Source organism: Psammomys obesus, unplaced genomic scaffold (assembly GCF_907164565.1).
Source record: "Psammomys obesus unplaced genomic scaffold, mPsaObe1.curated_primary_1811, whole genome shotgun sequence".
NCBI classification, from domain to species: domain Eukaryota; kingdom Metazoa; phylum Chordata; class Mammalia; order Rodentia; family Muridae; genus Psammomys; species Psammomys obesus.
Window position 1 is genome coordinate 16801924 of NW_026596073.1, and position 15604 is coordinate 16817527.

Sequence of the window (15604 nt, forward strand, 5' to 3'; positions counted from 1 at the left end):
ACCTCATTGCTGGATTGTGCTCACCTTTCTTTGCCTACTAGAGATACCACAGCAGATAAAGATTATTATTCACGAGTACCTAAAATAGCTCTAAATAAAATAATAGGAGTTTTAGATTTAATCGGTAAATTCAGAAGTAGTTGAAATTTTATTTTATACATTTAGGTCATTTTGAAAAGTGTGTTGAAACTGTGTTAAATATGCACAGTTTTGTAGACAGAAGGGCCTGCTGGACACGACACCTGTGTGCAGGGCTACCAGGAGGCAGGCAGGCCAATCGTTCAGTTCAGTGAGCTATATTCTGGAACATTTAGAAAATTATTATTTCTCAATTTCTTTCATTTTAATTTGAAGTGTATTTTTAAAAATTTTGTCCAGCCTTGTGGACAGTTAAATACAATTTTATAGAAAAGGATTCATGGGTTCTGTGTCTCATTGAAGAAAAACAAATGAGATCCTCATCAAAAGAAAAAAAGAGTATCCTATGTGTTCTTTTTAATTTAATTTAAATATAATTACATTATTCTTCTCTCTTCTCCATTCTACTCCTTCCACCACCATTTGTGTCCTTTGTGCAAATCCACAGAGCTCAAGTGGCAGCACTGGGTACCACGTGATGTCCCAGCAGCTTCTGAGAGGAGGCCAGAGGGGTGGAGGGCCGCACCTGCCTCAGAGGAAAATTGGAAGCTGTGGCACAGGTGGACAAAGCTTGTTAGGAAAGAGAGCCGAAAGTCTCCATCATGCTCCTTCAAGAGGAAAAATGGGAGAGGGACCCAGGGCCCAGATGTTTCCTAGTTATTTTTTGAGTCTTGTTCAAAAGGCAACTGAGCTAGAGGAGAATGCTCTGCAGAACTAAGGAACCTCATGGCTAGAAAGCATAGGGAAGAGGAGGAAGATGAAGATGAAATAGGTTCCAGCACAATTTTTTTTCTTGGCTATGGAATATTTAAAACTCACATCTTTAAAAGATAACAATTGAAATGTAAGGTAGTAATATTTGCTTTTGATGGTGGTAGTGCTGTGCGTGTGTGTATGTATAGTTAACGTACTACTAAATGTGTCATTAGATAACCTTGTCCTGGCAGAATTTTCCATAACTGCTAACCTGGCATGACACAGAATTGGGCTGATTGTCATGGAAATTAGAGCTATTTTTTGTTGGTCTGTAGAGCAAACTAGTTACATATGGGGAAGGTTTTAGGTCTAGTTGTCTCTGCTGCACCTGCTGTGGAAGAACTGCTCTATTAACTGAACACCACTCCAACTGCAGAAACAGAACAGAGAATGGTGCAGCTGTTTGGTTGATATTTTGAATGTATCTAATTAAAAAAAAAATTGATGGGTGGGGAGGGAATGCCATAGTTCAGGGCAGAACAACTGCCCCTTATGTGTGAGACCTGAAAATAGACAAAGACTAGCAGACAGACTGGTAAGTTACTGTTGACTCATTTACCTATGAGAGACACATGGTTTCAATGATATAACATGCCTGGCTGTCATCATATTTATATATTTTTATTTTATCTCATATTGAGAAAGCACTGGAAGCTGTTAATTTCTTACTTCATGAAACTCAAGAGTAATGGTATGAGGTTTTGCTTTGTAACACTTTTTTATTTTTTCTAATTGGTTTGTTTTAAGTCTGTTTTGGTTCACAATGAGATTGAAAGAAAGGAGCAGAGGTGGTCCTGTCTGGGCTTCATTCCCAGTGTTGGACTTCTTTAACAGAGGCTGGTCTTTGTACTTTCGCCAGACCAGTATTACCCGCACTTCTACGTCAAGCTGCTGCTCATTCTACATTTTGACAAATACGTCATGATGTGTATCTGCCATATGGTCTTATATGGAGTCCCCATCTCTTAGACCCTGGCCATTTGTGATCTTTGTTCAGTCTCCATTGTTTGGCTCTTAGGCTATGTGTATAACTATGAGTCATACAATATGTGACCTTTTTAAAATCATTTTTTTAGGATAATATGCAATCAGATGTCCTTTATGTTTTCTCTCATCCCTTTATAGCTCTTATTTTAGTGCAGAACACACTACTGTCTGTCTGAACCTGTCTGCATCTGTTGCCCGCTGGATATCTTGGTAGCTGTAAGTTTGGGTAGTTATGAACAAAGCTGCTAGAAATATCCACGTGTAGGTCTTTGGGTAGATATAAATTGTGTGTGTGTGTGAGTGTGTGTGTGTATGAGAGAGAGAGAGAGCGCTTATGTATTCAAGTAGCACAATTGTTGGAATATTTGTTGAGGCTGTATCGTTTTATAAGCAACAACCAGTAAGTGTTTCTTTTTGTTATATTTCTAGCAGCAACAAGAACATCCTGTCCCAGAGAATTCCCCAGTGGTTGGTGGTATCTGTATCTTGATTTTGATTGTTCCAGTAGGTATGTGGTAGTGTCACATTGTAGTTTTTAATTTTCCTGGTCAGTGTATGATAAGGAGTATTTTTTTTTTTTTTTTTGCTTAATCCCCTTTTATGTATCATTTTCCTTTTTAAACTCTTATTTTATGTGTGCACATGTGCGTGTGTGCTAATGTAGTGGCCAGAATTTAAATAAGTGCATTGCTTACTTTTTGGGGCTGGGTGTCTGCCTCCCTGAGCCTGGAGATCACTGGTTGAGGAACCTGAATGGCCAGCTCTTACAGCCACTGGGGTTGTACATACGTGAGTACTGGGAATCTGAAAATAAATCCTTATGCTTATATGGCTTATGCTTGAGCCATCTTCCCAGCCCCAGTTGTTCTCTTACTGTTGAGTAGTTCTTGCTATGTGCCAGGCCCTATATTTGAGCCACAGCTACTGGGAAAAGTGTGCTCCTTGTATAGTTGGTTAACAGTCTTTTATCAGATCATGTCAGGTGTGTCAGTATGTCTCTGTAGATCACATATAGCTCTAGAGTACCATGTACTGTATAGTGAGTCTCATCTCAAAATCAAGCAACAAGCCAGACACACACACACGCACACGCACACACACACATGCGCGCGCGCGCCCCCCTAAAAATTCATGTCCATGGCTTTTTAAAGTGTATTTTTAACCTGTATTGTGATGACTATGTGATGATAGGTGAAGACTGCATTGCTACTCCAGCTGGGCTCGCTCTTCCCACCACACTGACCATGTGTCCCTTACGAGTTGGATGTGCTACAACTCCAAGCTCAAAAGCAGCCTTCTTACTTTGGTTTGCTACATAGCAGGGGCTTAGCTGTATCACCATGCTGTGTCAAGCAGTGTCCTCTTTCCACCTCTCTCTTTTCAGATAGCTTGATTCCCCTCCCCCTTTTCTTCCTACAGGCTTTCACTCCATCACTGTGGACCACAGTAGTCAAATTAGTCTGGGTCTTAAGAGCTGGAGGGAGATGCTAGCTGCTAGCTCGTGTAAGGAATGTCATCCTGCTCAGGCTATGTTTTGCTTTGTCTTGTATAAAAACCCTAATGGGAGCTTGGGGCCTCTGCCCAGAGACTGTTTGCTCTTGAATATTAATGTTAATACTAACATTATCATTTTGGTTTTTTGAGACAGGGTTTCTCTGTGTAACCTTGGCTCTTCCTGGACTTGCTTTGTAGACCAGGCTGGCCTCAAACTCACAGAGATCCGCCTACCTCTGCCTCCTTGAATGCTGGGATTACAGATGTGAACCACTGCACCTGGCTCATCATCATCATCATCATCATTATTATTATTATTATTATTATTATTATTATTATTATTTTTAAGACAGCATTTCATGTTACCCAGGCTGACTTGAACTTAGGGTTGTTCTGTTTATACCTCTTGCATGCTGGGATTTCAAGAATGCTCTTCTATGTCTGGCTCCTGTGGGCGTCATAAGACAACTGGTGGATTTTTCAGAGAGAGACTTGGTGAACATCACCATCTCTTTTCCAGGTAGGTCTTAGTGATGGCATTAGACTGGCCTTGATGACATTGTCCAACTGATAGTATAGCTTGTGGTGCTATGTTATCTGTCAGTGCTGGTCATCATCAGGAGCTTGTTGGGCACAGGACCTGAGGTAACCAGTGCTTCTGGAGTGGGGGCTCAGAGATCTACCTGCCTCTACCTACTGAGTGCTGGGATTAAAGGCAACAGCCCCGCCAACCTGACTCATCTTAACGATGGTCCAAAAAACATTAGTCATGTGACTTCATAGGGTTGAGAGAAAAACCCTGCTCCAGGTACTTGAATTCCTTGTGTGACCAGATGACCTGGTTTGGTGCAGGGACCACTCCTTTTCTTTCATATTGCCTTCAGGAGCTAGGTGATCTCAGCACTGTTGTGACCCTAGTACTACAAAGGTTGTCCTGGTACTCTTGATACCTGCCTCTCTTTGGTGTTGTCCTTGGTAGAAATGATATTTTGGGTTTCAGCTTTGTGCTGTTCTGAGTGAAACTACAGGATGTTACAGAGTCTTCATACTCTTTAGTACATTAGACATAGAGCTGATGGAATGTAGACACAGTCTGTTAAACTACAGTGGAGAGCTGCCAAGGTCCCCTCAAGGGGACCAGCTTGCAGAGCAGCAGTCTGTATTAGTGCTCTGTGGCTGTTCCATGCTTTGGTTACAATTAGCATAGTAAGCTGTGTATGTATGTGTGAGTATGTATTGACTTTGAGTTGCTTTTTGCTTATTTATTGTTGGTACGTGATTCTTGAAGTGTTTTAAAGGATTTTGATTCCTTAAAATACTTTAATGGGATTATATATTTAGTGCGTTTATCTATGCACTTGTTCAGGGATGTGCATGCCGCTGTATTTGTTGAGGTCTGAGTTATTTTCATCATAGATTGAACTTGGGTCCTCAGGCTTGGCAGCAGTTGCCCTTATCTGCTGGGCTGTCTCGGTGGCCATGGCGTGGGATTCTTAATTGAGGTGGGATTTGCAGCAATTCACAGGTTTTTTTTTAATGGATTACAGAAATTATTGTGATACGAGATAGTCTTTTAAAAACCTGTTTTTAAAATAATCACAGCAGCTGTAAACAAACACTTTGCAGTTAGGATTGTGTCTTGCTTCTGAGTTGTGTAGCATCCATTTGAAAACCTAGTAGATTGGGATGATGGTGAATCTAGTGCCGCGCCAGATAATTTGGTTATTTTATGGAACTTCATAAAGCAATAAGAAAGTTGTTTATGGACTACCATTGCTGTCATGTCATTAGGGTCTTTATACTTTAAATTTAGCATTTTCTGATTTTCTTTGGTTTCTTTTCTGCTGATTATAAGACAAGGTGTCACCAAGTAGCACAGACTAGTGTCAGCTGCCAACTACGAGGGTCACAAGTATGTGCCACCATGCCAGGCCCAATTTAGCAGTTTCTACTGCATGTTGCTCTTGTACATATATAAGAAAGAAAATATGAATGATTAAAGTATTCATCAAACCACTGGCTTGTTTGTCTGCTTTGCTTTGTGCAGTAGAGCGGCTAATCTGGAGAGGTAAATCCCACAGATGATAGGTCCTTGAGCTGGCTTTTCAGTTAACAGTTAAAGAACGAGCCTCTTTTTTTTTTTTTTTTTTTTTTGGAAAGTCTAGGTTTAGGAATCTTGGCAAATGTTTTTGATTCTGTAGTTCCCTGAGTCCCTCCCTTAAATCTCCAGGTGGGTGTCTGTGACTTTGAAAGGCCCTCTACTGATACAGGTCAAGTTCTGACTGTGTTTTGAACATGCAGACGTTGGTCTCCGAACAGTAATTTTAAGATAAATATCTTCAGGAGGTATTCTACAGTTAATGGATGTGCTATAAAATAAAAATAAGACCTTTTCCTCCAGATTGATTCCCTTACAGTGTTTTAGTGTTTTAAGCTTAATGAAATCAGAATGTCTTGTCAATAACTGTACTTTGCATGTGTATTACATTTAGAGAAGGCAAAAATGCAAATAGACTCCATTCATATATGTAGCTAAACTGTTGAATTTCTTCTAAATGTTCACAGCCCTGCTCAGTGCTGCACTGGGGTGGGGGTAGGGGTTCTTTTTGACCTTATTCCCTTACCAGATTTTCCTTTGTAGGCTTTTGCTTGACTACTGTTGAGTTAAGAATCTTTTCTGTGTATTTTATTAGTTGAGAAGTAGAACTACCCAGTTGGCATGGTGGCATTGACTGTAATCCCATAATGCAGTAGGTGAAGGCAGAAAGTCAAGTTCAGCTAGAGTGATGGCAGCCACTTGAAATAGGAGGACTTGTTTCAGAAATACAAAGAAAAGGAAAATGAAGTCATCTTTTTGTTTGTTTGTTTGTTTGTTTGAAACAGGGTTTCTTTGTGTAGACTTTGCTGTCCTGGACTTGGTAGACGAGGCTGGCTTCTAATTTACAGAAATCTGACTGCCTCTGCCAAGATTATAGGTGTGTGCCATTGCACCTGGCTTAAACAGTTAAGTTAACCCATTGTGTACACAGAAATGTGAGGAAGCTGTGGAAAACAATCTGTGTGCTTACTCCTTCTTTACTCAGATACTTAGAAGGAATATGAGATGGCAGACTAGCTAAAACAAGCACATAAAAGTGAGGAGAGCAGGAACCATCTTAACCAACGTAAATCAGAAGCTAGGCAGCACCCTGGGGCTTTCTACATCTAACAGAAGTAGAAACAGAACATTTTGGTGTTAGGAATTTACTGAATTCAAAAAAGCAGACTCAGTGTGGCTGGTGTTTATGCATCCATAATCATGTGTTTGCTTGTTTAATATTCAGTATACACAATTTTTTTTTTTTTTTTTTGGATTCTAGAAAATGTGTTAGGTTTTTAGACATGTTTTATGAGAGCTTGATGAAAAAAGAAGAATTTATGGGAATACATTCCTGAAATCTTGAGTGCTGGGACATGTCATGGAGTTGGAAGTAGTAGGGGAAGGAAGGGTGGCCCAGTGGAGGGGTTTCTGGACTTGAGTCCTTTCTGAAGCCTGGGCAGAATGCTTACCTGGAAGCCAGTTTCCACTTGCTTTCTGGTGTAGAGGCACTTTCCTTTCCATTCTCTTCCCCTTTTTTTTCTTTTTCCTTAGATTAAGTATTGCACACAGTGTCATGTGCGTATCTGCCCCTTTAGCCATGCTTTAAGCCATTTAATCTGTGAGGCTGAGTACATGAACATGATGTTTTAGTTAGGGTTTCTATTGTTGTGGAGAGACACCATGACCAAGGCAACTCTTATAAAGGAAGACATTTAATTGGGCCTGGCTTACAGTTTCAAAGGTTTAGTCCATTATCTTGGCAGGAAGCACAGCAGTCTGCAGACAGGCATGGTCCTGGAGAAGGAGCTGGGCAGGCAGCAAGAAGACAATGAAACACACTCCCTTCGGCAAGGCCACGCCCCTAATAGTGCCACTCTCTGTGTGCCTATGAGGACTATTGTTATTCAAACTACCATGTATGATATTTATGAACTTGATTTATGGGTTAAAATGTCACAACTTTTAGATAGGTAAAATGCCGACTTTCCTGGAGCCAGCAGATGCATGATTCATTTCTTGAAATACGGGGTCCAACTAGTTTGTTTCCCAAACCTAAGTGGATACTGCCTTGCTGTGCTTATGTGCCTGTTGGCAGCACTTATGGGGCTGGTAGAGCAGGGATGTGCTTGACTTTTGTTGAGCTGGTGGTTCTCATTTTGCAGTGGTCATAAGTATTTGTTGGGTCATTTTGATTTTTAGGATTTGTGTCTCCAATGTTGACAAGGGATGCTTTATGAGAAAGTAGAGAGTGGAGATGGTGCTGCTGTAAATATGATGCCAATTTTGTCCTGGTGTTATCAAGTAGCTACTGTGAACAGACTTGGCATCAAATCTTAATAATTAATATTAGTTATGTTTTCTTAGCATTTCCTTTTAAATCATGTAGCCATTGTAATGCCATTGGATGTGCTCTTACTTTAAATTGAGGGCTGCAATTTCACTAAAGTGAGTATTTATTTACCTTATTTGCCGTCTTTTTAGCATTAGAACATTTTTGTAATTTAAAGGAGCTTGCTTGTTCACTCAGGTTGTGAAGTAAGCTCTTTCTTTGCTGAGACAGGAAGATTGCTTCAAGGCTAGCCTGGCCTGTAAATGAGAAAATTGTCTGTAAAACCAAAAATGAATGAAATTTGGATTCTCATTTGAAAGCAGAATCTCTCCTTTGATGGTGTTTGCCTCATCCTGTGGCTCAGGATGATCAGGAACTCATTATTCCCAGGGTACAGAGTGGCCTTGACATGGGCTTATGAGAGAAGTATGTGGCAGTGCCCCGCTGAGGAGTTTTTGCCTGTAGTAGACTGAGGAGGACCTAGCCTTAGGCATGTCATCTTGGGCTGTGTAAGAAAGCTGTGTAAGTGTGAGTGTGTGAGTGAGCAGCATTCTTTCACGATTTCTACTTTGATTCCTTTGCCTTTGCCTCCCTCGCTGATGTAATGCGACTTGCAAGTGTAGTCCCACCATACCCTCTCCTTGTTTTTTTTTTTTTTTTTTTTTTTTTTTTTTTATAACAGCAAGAAACTAGAGTAGGTTTAGGCTGGTTCCTGGGTTTGTATGTTTTCAGGATTGTCAGTGGCTGTCCAGTGTTCTGTAGCTCTGTATCTTTTCTCTGATCACGTTTTCCTTCTTCAGGCCTGTCATCAGCTTAACTGCTCTTGCTTCTGAGCTGCCTCCCACAGGTAGCACCTGCAAAACAAGGCATAATGAGGATTTAGAATTGTACCATGAGGATGATAGTTCCTAGGCCAGAGTGGGGTCCTAGCCTCAGCTCTTAGGCATCCACTGTCATTTTAGTGTGTGCTGTGCATCGTAAGAGCTGCTCTCTTCCTGTTTGCATCATGTGGATGAGACAGGGCATCAGTAGTCCAGCTTGTCTTAAACTTGCTACACAGTCAAAGTGACCCTGAAAGTCCGATCTTCCTGTCTCCACCTCTGAGCACTGAGGTTACAGGTGTGCGCCATCATACTTGCCTCATACTTGTGGCGCTGGGGATGGACCCAGGTCTTTGGGCATTCCAGGAAGCAGTCTTCCCACTGAGCTCCATCCCCAGTCCTTGCACACTAGCTTTAACTAGCTTTGTTATTCATTTTAGGATTCTCTGAACTACTTTGAAAGAAAGTTGATGTAATTCTAGATTAGAGGAATTCTTTGTTGGTGAAGAATTACCATCATGAGCTGTTAAGTCTTGGTCTTGCCATTTACCACAAGAGACCCAGGGCCGGTCAGTGCACTGTTTCCAAGGTTGTAAACGGTGGCTCTGGTGAATGCCATCATTACAGAGCAGCCTGTTTAGGCATGGAGCAGAGGTGAGCATGAGCTCCAGACACTTCCGAAAGCTGCATGGAAAACAAAAAGCAGAGGGGGGGGGCAGGTGAGGAGAAAAGAAGGGAGAGAGAAAAGAAGGGAGGGAAGGAACAATACTCCCTCAGGGCAAGATGAAAGGACAGTGAATGGGATATAAAACTTGGGAGGAAAAGAGAATGATGCCCACAGAATCTGTTGTTGCTCCGCCGTTACCTAGAAAATAAAGAAGTTGGATGTGTAGCTTGAAGACTTTGTTTGCCTAGTAGTAGTGATGCCCTGGCTTCAATCCCAGGATCACTGAGAAAGGAAATAGAACATAGTTTACATATGTATGTGTGTGTGTATACACACAATTCAGTGGGTGAGGGAAATGCCTACATGCATAGCAGCTCTTTGTAAAAGCTAGAAGGCAGAATGGCTCACATTGTGCAGGCTGGAGGAGACGGACGGAGTACACTACTGCAAGGATGAAGGGAGCGTTCAAAGGAGGGTCCTGAATGCCAGGACAGAAGAGTGACAGTAGGCAGCAGCTGTATGAGGTTTTCAACACAGGCAGCCAGCCCACACAAATATTAATTCATTATAATTATATTGGATTTATTCCTAAATTTTCCGCACATTGTTATATGTTTGAACTGGTTTGGAATTAGTTGTATGTAACGGATTTTAGGTCAAATGAATGCAGTCTACAGTGGAATTCCTTCTCTTTGAGCAGGGAAAAGTTGTTCTGAGGTTCACAGCAGCTGCAGGAACAGCTGGCCTTGGGTGCAGCAGGATCCTCAGTAAGTCTCTTTGTGTTGCGGCAGGACAAGTGCCACTGCTCCCCAGTGCTGCTGCTCCTGCACGCTGGTGAACCAAGCTATGAAAAGTACCTCATAGTTCCAAGTTGTGGTGCATGCCTTTTATCTCCAACCCTGGAGGTGGAAGCAGGAAGATCAGAAGTTCAAGGCCAGCCTTGGCTACATCACTAGTTTGAGGCTAGCCTGTGATACTGAGACCCTTTCCTTAAAAGCTAACAAAACAAAAAGCTTTCATAACTAGATGTGAATCAGTTTGGAAGATATATTTGGCTTTGAGAGTTCCAACTTTGATTTTTACATACCTCAGTAACCCAACTTTTCTAACACTGCTGCCTTACTCTAAAGTTTAGCAACATATTTAACTTGTTTTTTGAGTTTGTTGTTTGAGGCTTTACTAAAAATGAGTATTTCTTGCTATACATTAACTAATGGCATCACCTTTTCTTTTCTTGTTTTGTTTTTGAGACATGGCTTTGTATAGTCTAGGCTGAGCTTGAACTTACTGTGTAACAGAAGTTCTGACCTTTTGCCTTTATTTCCCCAGTGCTGTGATTACAGGTATATACCAGCCCTGGTTTGTGCAATGCTGGGGCTAGAGCTCAGGATTTTTTGTGTGCCAAGCAAGTACTCTATTCCTCTTCCCCCTCCCCCACCCCCTTGAGACAAGGTCCAAACCATATGCTCCAGTTTGGCCTGGAACTAACGTCTGTCCTGGTGTCCCAGGGATTTTAAGCCTGTGCAATCCAACCCTTTATTTTTTTGGAATAATTGAATTTAAGAGCACATTATTCAGTTTCTGATTATTTTAGTTTCCCGAGATCTCTCATGCTGATTTAATTTTACTGTCACCACATCTGTCAGGCCAAATTGTTTGATAATATTCAAATCTTTTATTTAGCCTTTCCTGATTTTTCTGTTCCCCTTTAGTCAGTTTCTGAGAATCTGATACTCAAGTTGCTTAGCCATTGGGAACACAAGTTCTATTTCTTTGTGAAACTTTGTTTTTGTTTCATTTATTTTGAAGAAAGTGACTAGGTTTATGAATGCTTAGTGTTTTTTGTCTCCGTGTTGTATTGACTCTTTATTATTGTTACCTTTATTATTTTTACCTTGCTTATAGTCCGTACTTTAAAATCTGCTCTATCTGATATTTTTTTGTTGTCATTTCATCTTTCTCTGGAGTAGAGGTGGCATGGTCTGTGAGATTTCCTCTTGATTTTGTTTTAGTCTGATTATATGTGAGATTTGTTTTATGTTTGATGTGGAGTAGTTTTGCTTGTTCAGCTAGTTTCAACCTCTACTTTGATTACTAGAAAAATTTTCTTCTGCCTTCTTAGTGCTTTGGATTATGAAGCCAGACTCTATGGTACGGGCCTGAATGCAACACCCACTTTAAAGTGATACGTAAGAAAGGTTACCCAGCCACAGTAGATTTATTATTTACAGCTACCATTTTCTTCACTGCTCTTTCCACTGCATGGCGAATGGGTTCATCTGGTATCCTTTTCTCTCTTAATAGAACAGTTCTTACACTGCAGGCGTACTCATTATTTTATCTTTGTAGATCTGAAAGAAAGTCATTTCTCCTTCTTTGCTGCTGGCTAGTTTTTTTGTTTTGTTTTGTTTTGTTTTTTCCTTTGAGACAGAGTTTTGTAGCCTTGGCTGTCCTGGACTCACTTTGTAGACCAGGCTGGCTTTGAACTCACAGAGATCTGCCTGCCTCAGTCTCTGTGAGTGCTGGCTAGTTTTATACCAACTTGATACAAGCTAGGGTCAGCAGAGAGGCAGGAACCTCAACTGAGAAAATGTCTCCTTAAGATCAGGCTGCAGAGAGACCTGTATGGCATTTTTAAAATTAGTGATTGATCGGGGAGGGCCTAGTCCGTAGTGGGTAGGGCCACGCCTAGGCTGGTGTTCCTGGGTTTTATAAAATAGCAGGCTGCACAAGCTCTAAGGAGCAAACCTCCATGACCCCCGCATCAGTTCCTGTCTCCAGGTTCGTGCCCTGTTTGTGTTCCTAACCTGACTTTCTTCAATGATGGACAATGATATGGAAGTGTAAGCTAAATAATCTCTTTCCTACCCAAGTTGCTTTAGTCATGGTGTTCATTTTTTATTAAGTTTTTTAGTACATTGTTTATTACACTTATTTTAAAAATTTTCTGTGTATCATGACCCATGGTAGAGATAAGGTGACAACTTTGTGGAGTTGGTTCTCCTTCTTAGGGATTCAGCCTTGTCAGCCTTTGCAGCAAGCGCCTTTGCCTGCTGAGCCATCTTGCTGGCTTCTTACTTGGGTTTTACAATTAGCACACAAAGTAGTAGGCTTCATTGTGATGCTCTCATACAGACTTTGTTCTTACTGGGTTCCTCCAGTTGTTTCTGTTTTCTGTCCTCTTCCTGGTCTCTTCCCTCCCTTCTAGTTGGCCCCTTTGTGCTTTTGTGACTTGAATTCCTGAACCTTACTTTAGCTCTTCTTACCTTTCATGGACCCCTTTCTAGGCCCCCTACCCCCAGTATACTTGTAAAATGACTAAAATCTAAGATTTGCATATGGGAGAAAATGTGGTAGTTGACTTTTCCGAGTCTGAGTTATCTTGTTTAACACAATTGCAGAATCCATCTGTTTTCCTGTAAATGTCATGATTTCAGTTTTCTGTAAGGCTGAAAAAAATTATACTGTGTACATGAACCACATTTTATAGACCATCTAGGCTGGTTCTGTCCTTTGGGACAGCTCTGTGGTATGTAGACTTTTCTCCTAAATGTCCAGAAAGGTTAGCTGTGGGTCAGGTGACAGACAGTTCTAGTTTTAGAATTTTTAGAAGCCTGCACACTGATTTCCACAGTGGCTCTGCTTGCCGACTGTTCTGCCAGCACTGGAGGGCTTACTGTCCTCCACATGTCAGCATGTGTTTTGTACTGTTCTCTCAGTGTTAGCCATTCTGCCTGTGGTGCATTTTCAGCACTATTGTGTTATTTCCCAAAAGACTAAGGTTGTTGAACATTTTTTTTTTCCAAAAATTTAGTCACTTAAAAAAAAAATGTGTGTATGTCTGTATAAGTATTGCAATTTTGTGGGTATGGGTTTTGCCTGCATGTATGTCTACACTTTGTGCATGCAGTGTCCATAGAGACCAGAAGAGGACGAAGGAGCCCCTGGGAGTAGTCACAGACAGTTGTGAGCTGCTTTGTGGCTGCTGGGCACAGAACCGCAGTCCTAAGAAAGAACAGCCAGGGCTCTTAACAGCTAAGCCATCACTCCAGCCTTGCTGTTTTGAGAATGTCTTCAGTATTAATTGGGAGATCTTGTTTTGTTTATATATTCTAGACGTTACCCTCTGTCTAATGTGTTGTTGTACTGGTTTTCCACCCCATTCCCTTATTTCTGTCTTTTAATACTGATGATTTTTTTTCCTTTGTTGTAACAAAAACCCTTTAGTTTCATTCTTTCCACCCATCAGTTTTTGAGGTTATTTCTTGTGTTATTGGACTCCTTTTCAGAAAGTTATTTCCTGTGTTTTGAAGTGTTTTCTCTATGTTTCAACATTTCAGTGTTTCAGGTTTTATATTAAGGACTGTGATCCAGTATAAATTGATTCTTGTGTAAAGTGAGAGATAGGAATCTAATTTTATTCTGCATGTAAATATCCAGTTTTCCTGCGCCATTATTTGGAGAGGCTTTTTTCCATGTATGTTTTTTTACACTTTTGTCATAAATTTGGTAGTGGGTAGGTGTGTGGGTAACTAATTTTGTCCTGCTACCATGTTGTCTATGGCACTATAGAATAATTTGAGGTCAGGAATTAAAATATATCTAGCATTGTCTTTGGCCAGAGTTGGTTGGTCAGTTGGGTTCTCTTCTCTTCTCTTCTCTTCTCTTCTCTTCTCTTCTCTTCTCTTCTCTTCTCTTCTCTTCTCTTCTCTTCTCTTCTCTTCTCTTCTCTTCTTTTTCTTTCTTTTTTAAAATTTCATTGTGTATGGGTGTTTTGTCTGCATTTATATCTGTGGACTAGGTGTATGCAGCGCCCATGAGGCCCAGAAGAGGGTGTTGGATACACTGGAACCGGAATTACAGATGGTTGTGAGCTGCCATGTGGGTGCTGGGAAATGAACCCAAGTTATCTGGAAGAGCATCCAGTGCTCTTAACTGGCGAAATCACCTCTCTAGCCCTGGGTTGATTGTTTTGACAGGGATGGTCTTATTTTGAACCAGATTTGTAAAGTAAAAGGACCACCACTTTTTATTCACCTGTTTCAATTGTTGTCTTGGAGGCTTACTGCCTCCTTTTGCTAGCCTAGGCCTAATTCTGGAAGCTTTGAGCTGTTGTGCAAGCTAGCCTAGCCCTAGACTGTTTTCAGCCTCTGAGAATTACTGCTTAATAGGCTTACCCTTTCTTGTTCTTTCTGAGCTCATAGCTGGCTGGTTCAACTCAGCTGTTCTGGCTTAACCCCTCTCCCAGCTTCAAATCTGGCTGCTTTCTTGGCCCCTGGGTTGCTCTGCTGGGCTTCGAACTAACTCTAGCATTGCCTTTTTTTTATTCTTCTGGCTTCTTCTCATTCTCTGGTTCGTTCGGCCTTTACCTGTGTCTAGCTTGTTCTCTCTTTGCAACCAGTCCCGGCAAAAACTTCGTCCTCTCTCCCTCATTGCCCCTTAAGTTGGATATATACTATTCTGTCAGATCTTTCTCTGATTTCTGCCACTTGTTTCTGCCACTCAATTAGACATCACTTTTAAACTTGGGTGCTTCCTTCTACAAACTAACTTTAACTTCACTGTTTGGGATTAAAGGCGTGTAACACTGACACCTGGACCTAAGCTTTTCTTGACCAGAAACTTGTTCAATACCAGGCTGGCCTTGAACTCAGATCTGCTTGCCTGTGTCTCCTGGTTTAAAGGTGTGCCTGTATTCTGGCTGGATCTCACAGATCCAGAACGTCTTTAGATGTGATCATCTTGCCAGAGCAGCCATGTTCTGAATTAACATTCCTCTACAGCAGATCGGTCTGGAGCTTACCATGTAGCTCTGGCTGGTCTTAAACTGATGGTGATGCTCCTGCCTCATTTACTATCTCAGGCGTTGTGATTACAAATGTACCATCATTCCTGGCTTTCCAGCAGCGGTCTTTGTTTTAGGTTGCTTTGGCTCTTTGGAGTGTTTTATGTCTCCATATGATTTTTTCTGTAGTTCTGTGAAAAATGTCATTAACATTTTGATGGCAGTTGGTATTAAATCTCTTGTAGCATCTTTTTATAATATTAATTCCAACAGTTTGAGTGTAGAAGGTCTTTCAGTACTTTAGTCTTCAGTTTCCTTCATCTGGTCTTAAAAGTTTTCATTGAAGAGACCTTCCAGTTTTTGCTTAGGTTCATGCCTGGGTGTTTTATTTATTTTTAAAGTATCACAGATAGGATATTTTTCTTGATTTCTTCTTTTTTTTTTTTTTTAAAGAAAGTTTGTTAATTGACTTATAGGAAAGCTACTCATACACATGTATGTATGTATGTATGTATGTATGTATGTATGTATGTATGTATGTATGTAT

General features: G+C 40.9%; 1 protein-coding gene across 4 annotated transcripts in view; it reads left to right on the top strand.

Annotated features, from left to right (window-relative positions):
* The window catches only part of Tbl1xr1 (TBL1X/Y related 1), a 151371-nt gene that overhangs the window by 19038 nt on the left and 116729 nt on the right, over positions 1-15604 (top strand). Inside the window, exon 1 of one of the 4 annotated variants that reach the window (XM_055625973.1) lies at positions 2344-2389. The exons of the other annotated variants lie outside the window; for them this stretch is intronic. The gene's annotated coding sequence lies outside the window, so the exon portion shown is untranslated. Of the gene's footprint in view, positions 1-2343; positions 2390-15604 lie in introns of those variants that run through there. 4 annotated transcript variants of the gene reach the window in all.